This window comes from Schistocerca cancellata, chromosome 5 (genome assembly GCF_023864275.1).
Source record: "Schistocerca cancellata isolate TAMUIC-IGC-003103 chromosome 5, iqSchCanc2.1, whole genome shotgun sequence".
NCBI lineage: Eukaryota > Metazoa > Arthropoda > Insecta > Orthoptera > Acrididae > Schistocerca > Schistocerca cancellata.
The window spans coordinates 630,264,435-630,273,655 of NC_064630.1; the positions used below are offsets into that span (position 1 = coordinate 630,264,435).

The 9,221-nt window shown below is 47.5% G+C and overlaps 1 non-coding gene across 1 annotated transcript; it reads left to right on the forward strand.

Moving 5' to 3' along the window:
* The first annotated feature begins 7,182 nt into the window (after window positions 1-7,182).
* Window positions 7,183-7,257, forward strand: Trnas-cga (transfer RNA serine (anticodon CGA)). The gene has a single exon. It is a non-coding gene; the product is annotated as a tRNA-Ser (tRNA).
* The last annotated feature ends 1,964 nt before the right edge of the window (window positions 7,258-9,221 follow it).

The window sequence follows — 9,221 nt, forward strand, 5'->3', positions numbered from 1 at the left end:
ATACAGCACTGTTTTCGGCCATTTGCTAGTCAAAAAACTTGCTTTTGTTTGATTCTTGGTCTGTGTATAAAAACGATACTCCTTTAGGGAAAACTAGCATTCCTGAAAAATGTGTGACATTGCAGTTCATACCACCTGGAATCACCGAAAAAATTCAGGGTCTGGACATTTACTCTTACCATGCCCATAAAACATATCATCACTATATCTGTATCTATCCCTTACATGATTCTGTACGCGTTCCTTAAGACTGGATACGTAGCTGAGCGTCCCGCAGGGTTTGTAACTACCAAGGAGTTCACCCTCCATCTTGATGGTGCGAACCTTCGTGATCACTGTGGCGAGCCATTTTTTATTCGGTTAATGATTTGTTTTAAGCGTTTGTTGAATGTCGACGATATCCATTTTGTGAAGTATAATACGTACATCCCATAGAATCTTTCTCTCTGCTCGTCACGGACATTCATTTTCTGTCCTCCTTCTAATGCACAAGGTGTGTATTTAGCAGATAAATACTTTTCCTGTCATAACTATAACACTTTCAAAAGAGTCTAACGAAAGATTGAACTTTTGAGCTCGCACTCAAAGTGTTCCTTGTAAGAACGAAGATGGCATGCAAGTAAGGAAAGGCTGAAAGGTGGAAAAAACACAAAGCGTTTCTAGAGAAGACAAACTTACCTGAAATTGTAACAGAAAGACAGTAGGAAGTAGAAGAAGATGAAGTAGGATATGTGACACATCAAGAAGAATTTCATATAGTTCTTGAAGCATTAAGTTCCCTGCAGTAGACAACATTCAGTCAATATGTTGGGTTCCTAGGGAGCGTCTGAAATGACAATATTATTCCACCTTTTGTGCAAGTTATACTCTAATCAAAACTAACCCTACACAAAGTAGTGGACACTAATATGGTGCAGTTCGTTACTTCTCCTTTATGGCTAACTTGACTCTGGTGTAAACACTTTCAGTGAGGTGTATGAATGACGGTTGAGGAACGGCAGCTCATCTTCCTCAACAGGCGAAGCCAGAGAAGGCAGCGGTGCTCAGCGCAGTGGTCTGGAGCGTACTCGACATTTTAACTCTTCCGAAAGGTGCTCCGTTGGGTTCACGTCGGCACTATGGGCAGACAAGTCCGTTTCACGAACTTTATTGTCCACAAACGATTGCCTCACAAATGCTGTTTCATAACAGGGTGCTTTGTCGTCCTGATACAATTATTGTCTCTACCATACGCAGTGCACAGTGTTCATGCCTTCCCGCATCCAGCGTTACCTTAAGCACAATAAGGAATCCACCGCCTAGTCGCGAGAAATACCTTTGTGCCGCAATATCACCTCCTTTACACTTTGTCTTCACTACATACGATGGCAGGTAAAGTTCACCACACATTCACCATAGCCACATACTTCCATAGGATTTTCGCTGGGTATAGTGTGATCCTTCACTCGAAATCATTCGTTTCCAGTCACACACTGATGGTCTTTACACCATACCTTATGTCGCTAAACATTGATTATACACTCCTGGAAATTGAAATAAGAACAACGTGAATTCATTGTCCCAGGAAGGGGAAACTTTATTCACACATTCATGGGGTCAGATACATCACATGATCACACTGACAGAACCACAGGCACATCGACACAGGCAACAGAGCATGCACAATGTCGGCACTAGTACAGTGTATATCCACCTTTCGCAGCAATGCAGGCTGCTATTCTCCCATGGAGACGATCGTAGAGATGCTGGATGTAGTCCTGTGGAACGGCTTGCCATGCCATTTCCACCTGGCGCCTCAGTTGGACCAGCGTTCGTGCTGGACGTGCAGACCGCGTGAGACGACGCTTCATCCAGTCCCAAACATGCTCAATGGGGGACAGATCCGGAGATCTTGCTGGCCAGGGTAGTTGACTTACACCTTCTAGAGCACGTTGGGTGGCACGGGATACATGCGGACGTGCATTGTCCTGTTGGAACAGCAAGTTCCCTTGCCGGTCTAGGAATGGTAGAACGATGGGTTGGATGACGGTTTGGATGTACCGTGCACTATTCAGTGTCCCCTCGACGATCACCAGTGGTGTACGGCCAGTGTAAGAGATCGCTCCCCACACCATGATGCCGGGTGTTGGCCCTGTGTGCCTCGGTCGTATGCAGTCCTGATTGTGGCGCTCACCTGCACGGCGCCAAACACGCATACGACCATCATTGGCACCAAGGCAGAAGCGACTCTCATCGCTGAAGACGACACGTCTCCATTCGTCCCTCCATTCACGCCTGTCGCGACACCACTGGAGGCGGGCTGCACGATGTTGGGGTGTGAGCGGAAGACGGCCTAACGGTGTGCGGGACCGTAGCCCAGCTTCATGGAGACGGTTGCGAAGGGTCCTCGCCGATACCCCAGGAGCAACAGTGTCCCTAATTTGCTGGGAAGTGGCGGTGCGGTCCCCTACGGCACTGCGTAGGATCCTACGGTCTTGGCGTGCATCCGTGCGTCGCTGCGGTCCGGTCCCAGGTCGACGGGCACGTGCACCTTCCGCCGACCACTGGCGACAACATCGATGTACTATGGAGACCTCACGCCCCACGTGTTGAGCAATTCGGCGGTACGTCCACCCGGCCTCCCGCATGCCCACTTTACGCCCTCGCTCAAAGTCCGTCAACTGCACATACGGTTCACGTCCACGCTGTCGCGGCATGCTACAAGTGTTAAAGACTGCGATGGAGCTCTGTATGCCACGGCAAACTGGCTGACACTGACGGCGGCGGTGCACAAATGCTGCGCAGCTAGCGCCATTCGACGGCCAACACCGCGGTTCCTGGTGTGTCCACTGTGCCGTGCGTGTGATCATTGCTTGTACAGCCCTCTCGCAGTGTCCGGAGCAAGTATGGTGGGTCTGACACACCGGTGTCAATGTGATCTTTTTTTCATTTCCAGGAGTGTATAAATGGTGGCTTAGGAGAAATTGTTTGACCATTATAATGTGGTGCGAGATTTGTGGTGATTGCGGTTGTGCAAGAGACAGCTCAGTTTGCAGTAGTATGTACTTAACAAAATACGACCGCAATAGAGATGACTGGCACGTAATAAGAAATGAACAGTATTTTGTCTAGAAATAGTTCCTGTGTAAAACTGCACGTAGCACAGTAATAAGTACCAAAATAAGAAATTTATCCTAAAGAAATCTGATTTGTAGAACTCTAAATCTGATTCAGCCCATGTGACACACAAGCCGTCACCAACCAAGAACAACAGAATAGAAATCGCAGTCTTCGCAATTTCAGCACATAGCACGTTTTAATTGCAACGCCATAATAACACAATACAATAAATGAATAAAATCGCATTGGGCGACATATCTAAATAGCGAGAAAGACCACTAGCTACTCACTGCTGACTACTCACTGGTGACACAGGCAACAGTGCTGCACCAAGTTACCTAGTCCACTGACAGTCAACACCAACATAAAATTCAGAAAACATATAGCAACACTTTGTCACTCCTTGAGTTATATTGGTAAACGAAATAGAGAATAATCCATTGTACATGGCTAAACTCGTTCTCAGCGTGAAAATAAAGCACTCTTATGGCCTGATAGCCATGTCATGAAGTGTAACAGCTTCTAACGAATGTGCGTAATTGGAACACACACACGACCCGCTAGCTCCTTTCGTACGTTCAGCACTCCCCATACAATAAGACTAAAACTTCTCAGCAGCCCACCAATCCCTCTGGGCAATCGAAGCACCTCCTGGTGCTCTGCGCGGTACAGCTCTGGCACCCGTCTCCGGCTATGGTTGAAGTCTTCTTTGGCCATTGGGGAGAGATACCGTCCGCCCTCCAGGTAAGCTCTGAGCGAGGTGGCGCAGTGGTTAGCACACTGTATCACTTTCGGGAGGACGACGAAAGGTTTTCCGTCACTTTATAAATCGCTCAAGGCAAATGCCGCATTGATTCCTTCGAAAGGCACCGCCGACTTCTTCCCCATCCTTGACACAATCTACGTTGGTGCTCCATTTCTAATGACCTCATTGTCGACGGGACGCTAAACCCAATCTTCCTTCCTTCCGTCACTCCAGGTAGGCAATATCGACGACAGCTTGGTCACCCCCGGAATTGACCATAGCGACTGTACAAGCTGACCAGCTGCCACATGAGTTGGGCCGCAGCAAAAACAGGCCTGACAAGGCCCATAGCAGGACCAGTGCCGCCTCCTGACTTACCCACTTCTATCTATTGTGGCTTCCAGCGGTTGTAGTCGCAACATCTCCGTTTTCTGCTGACTGACACACCCAGGCCCAGCCCGCTGATACGCGCCCGTCCTTGACACCCACGATGCACCGTATAGTTGTCCGCCACTTCGACCATGGCGGCAGTGCTGCCCTCCAGATGATACTACTTGGTGACTTTTGAATTTCACGGCACCATTCATTTTACCTCCCTGCCCACAGTCATTGTGTCAGCAGGACCGCTGGCAACACTTCCGAAGTAACACGTGATTTCTTACCATGATTTCATACTACACTTCTGGAAATGGAAAAAAGAATACATTGACACCGGTGTGTCAGACCCATCATACTTGCTCCGGACACTGCGAGAGGGCTGTACAAGCAATGATCACACGCACGGCACAGCGGACACACCAGGAACCGCGGTGTTGGCCGTCGAATGGCGCTAGCTGCGCAGCATTTGTGCACCGCCGCCGTCAGTGTCAGCCAGTTTGCCGTGGCATACGGAGCTCCATCGCAGTCTTTAACACTGGTAGCATGCCGCGACAGCGTGGACGTGAACCGTATGTGCAGTTGACGGACTTTGAGCGAGGGCGTATAGTGGGCATGCGGGAGGCCGGGTGGACGTACCGCCGAATTGCTCAACACGTGGGGCGTGCGGTCTCCACAGTACATCGATGTTGTCGCCAGTGGTCGGCGGAAGGTGCACGTGCCCGTCGACCTGGGACCGGACCGCAGCGACGCACGGATGCACGCCAAGACCGTAGGATCCTACGCAGTGCCGTAGGGGACCGCACCGCCACTTCCCAGCAAATTAGGGACACTGTTGCTCCTGGGGTATCGGCGAGGACCATTCGCAACCGTCTCCATGAAGCTGGGCTACGGTCCCGCACACCGTTAGGCCGTCTTCCGCTCACGCCCCAACATCGTGCAGCCCGCCTCCAGTGGTGTCGCGACAGGCGTGAATGGAGGGACGAATGGAGACGTGTCGTCTTCAGCGATGAGAGTCGCTTCTGCCTTGGTGCCAATGATGGTCGTATGCGTGTTTGGCGCCGTGCAGGTGAGCGCCACAATCAGGACTGCATACGACCGAGGCACACAGGGCCAACACCCGCCATCATGGTGTGGGGAGCGATCTCCTACACTGGCCGTACACCACTGGTGATCGTCGAGGGGACACTGAATAGTGCACGGTACATCCAAACCGTCATCCAACCCATCGTTCTACCATTCCTAGACCGGCAAGGGAACTTGCTGTTCCAACAGGCTCTAGAAGGTGTAAGTCAACTACCCTGGCCAGCAAGATCTCCGGATCTGTCCCCCATTGAGCATGTTTGGGACTGGATGAAGCGTCGTCTCACGCGGTCTGCACGTCCAGCACGAACGCTGGTCCAACTGAGGCGCCACGTGGAAATAGCATGGCAAGCCGTTCCACAGGACTACATCCAGCATCTCTACGATCGTCTGCATGGGAGAATAGCAGCCTGCATTGCTGCGAAAGGTGGATATACACTGTACTAGTGCCGACATTGTGCATGCTCTGTTGCCTGTGTCTATGTGCCTGTGGTTCTGTCAGTGTGATCATGTGATGTATCTGACCCCAGGAATGTGTCAATAAAGTTTCCCCTTCCTGGGACAATGAATTCACGGTGTTCTTATTTCAATTTCCAGGAGTGTATTTTTTATAACCACCGTCCGCAATGCACGACGGTCCTAATCCTCAGTACATGTGGTCTACCTGGTCCCGGTTCAACACCGGTGGTTCGATTGTGAATCCGTTTCACAACCACAACAACAACTTTACAAAAGTCGAAATGCCCGTTATTGATTGATTACTATTCTACCTCTGCATCTGCATACACACATCGCAAGCCATTTCCTTTCCTGTTCCACTCGCAGACAGAGCGAGGGATAAACGACTATCTACACTGATAACCCAAAACATTGGATTCCGCTTCGTGGCGTTGTGAGCATGTGATGTGGTAGCAAAAGTATGTAAGAGGAGCAGACACGGGCCACCGTTCGAAGCGGATATACTGGCTGCAAATGAGGAAATCCATTGAGAGAGACCTTGACAGAAGGCACATTATTATTACGTAGAGCCTGTAAACAAGTAGCTCGAACACGATGAAGCTCGTCGAATGTCCACGCGCTACAGTCGTGAGCCTCTACGGAATGAGGAAGAAGAGCAGTGAAACTACCACTAGGCGCTAAATGGTTGGACATCCATGACTCTTCGACAACGTACGGTTCGGGGCTTGTCTACTCTGCAAAGAAGGCATATGTGACCTGTGGCATTTCTGCAGAAAGAGCACAATGCTGGTGCACGCAGAAGTGTTTTGGAGTACACCGTTCATCGTACATTACTGAACATGGAGCTCCGCAGCAGACCATCCCTACTTGTTCACATGTTGGCCCAACGTCTTCGTCAATTACGATATCGATGGACACTAGACCATCGTTATTCGACCGTCGATTGAGCTAGTGGGAGCAGTGTTATGCTATAGGATACATTCTCCTTCGCTTGCATGGGACCTGTGGTAGTAATCTAAGACACCCTCAAAGCTGCGAACCACTTGCATCCCTTCATGAAACTTCCTGACAGATTAAAACTGTGTGCCGGACCGATACTCGAACTCGGGACCGTTGCCTTTCGCAAGTGGTCAGTTGGTAGAGCACTTGCCCGTGAAAGGCAACGGTCTCGAGTTCGAGTCTCGGGCCGGCACACAGTTTTAATCCGTCAGGAAGTTTCATATCAGCGCACACTCCGCAGCATAGTGAAAATCTCATTCTGGAAACATCCCCTAGGCTGTGGCTAGGCCATGTCTCCGCAATATCCTTTCTTCCAGGAGTGTTAGTTCTCCAAAGTGTTCGCAGAAGAGCTTCTGTGAAGTTTGGAAGATAGGAGACGAGGTACTGGCAGAATTGAAGCTGTGAGGGCGGGTCGTGAGTCGTGCTTGGATAGCTCAGTTGGTAGAGCACTTGCCCGCGAAAGGCAAAGGTCCCGAGTTCGAGTCTCGGTCCGGCACATAGTTTTAATCTGCCAGGAAGTTTCATCCCTACTTGTTCACTCGTTGACCCAAGGACATCTTCAATTACGGTATCGGTGGACACTGGACCATCGTTATTCGACCGTCGATTGAGCTAGTGGTAGTAGTGTTATGCTATGGGAGACATTCTCCTTCGCTTGCATTATAATTTAATTTGGAGCCAGAACCGTGCTACAGTACAGGAGTATTATAATGAACTCAAGTCGACGTCTAGTCAAATTCGTCTGATGTAAATCTGATGGAACCCGCCTGGGTCGCTACCGGGCGCCATCACCACGTACGCAAATCAGCGGCCTGTTATTTACGCAAATTGCGTGACTTGCGCGCAGACATCGAATGTCACATACCCCCACAAATCTATCGGATCCGTGATACGCAGTCAGTGATGCATTTCGTTCCAAAATTTCACAAACAAACTATTAAGCTGGTGGTCATAATTTTTTCGCTGATCAGTGTATATGCCTCTGTACGAGCTCTAATTTCTCATATCTTAGTAATCCGTATGCTAAATGTGTTTTGGCGGCAGTAGGATCTTTGTGAAGTCAGCTTTACGTGCTGGTCATCTAAATTTTCTCAATAGCTCGAATAGAACGTCGCCTCACAATAGAGATTTCCACTTGAGTTCCCGAAGCAACTACTGCGTTTTATTCGACAACAGATCTGGCAAACCCGCCTCTGAATTGCTTCGATGTCTTCCTTTAATCTATCTTGTGATAATACCAAACACTCGAGCAGTACTCAAGAACAGTTGGCACTAGCGTCCTGTATGCGTTTTTCTCTACAAATGGTCCACACTTTCCTAAAATTCTCCCAATAAACTGAAGTTGCCCACTCGCCCTCCCTACCACAGTCCTCACGGGCTCGTTCCATTTCATACCACTGTGCAACGTTACACCCACATATTTCAACGACGTGAATGTGTCAAGCAGGATCCTGCTTATACTATATCCGAAACTTACAGGTTTGTCTATCGTACTCACCAATATTAACTTAAATTTTTCTACGTTTAGGGCCAGCTGCTATTGCTCAGAGTAAATATAAGGTTTGTCTAAGTCCTCTTGTATCATCCTAAGTAAATGTTTTTTAAAATTATCCCTACCAGTCACAAACTTTGTCAACTATTGTATTATTTATTTAGCGACATGTTTCGAGGGTTAAACCTCATCTTCAGGCTAAATGGCATTACAAAAACAACTTTACAATAACGTCATACTGATGTTACATAGTCTTTTCGTAAATGCTGTTGTTATCCTGTTGAAGTAGAGAAAACTTAGTAAAAGTCGATGTTACTTTGGAAGCTGGACTGATGTCTCTGATACTTCTTTTCAACTTCTTCAACCTGGTGTCCTTCCTCTTATGGACATGACCTTTATAACACAGCAATCCTGAAGTAATGCACATAAAAATTTTAACATTTTCAATCGGTGTAGATTATTTTCAAAAAAATAAAATAAAATATTTCCCATATGAGTTTATAAGTGATATATACATCATTTTATGAGGAAAACTGCAAATTTTATAATGATATAAAAATTCAGAAATGTGAAAAATAAATTTCCTTTCTAGCTCCTCTTAAACAATTGTTTATGACTTCTTGACAGAAGTGTGTTTTGGTTCTCTTTTCAATTGTGATGCTCGCTGACATATGTGATTGACCACTTTTAAATTAGCACACGCTTTTATAGCACTTCCAATCAAAATTTAAATAAAGTTAGTGGCAAAAGTATTGAATCGTTGATCAAATAAAGTGCCAAGTATGACAAAACATGAGATATTGATACTGTGTTCATTTGCTGTTTAACCTGGGTACTATGACATTATAACAAACATTTGCATAGTAAAACGATATAAAAGACGTAATAAATCAAGAAATAAAGGGGAAACAAATATGTAGATTTCAGATATGAAGCTATAGCGCAATACCGTCATTTGAATTATCGCGC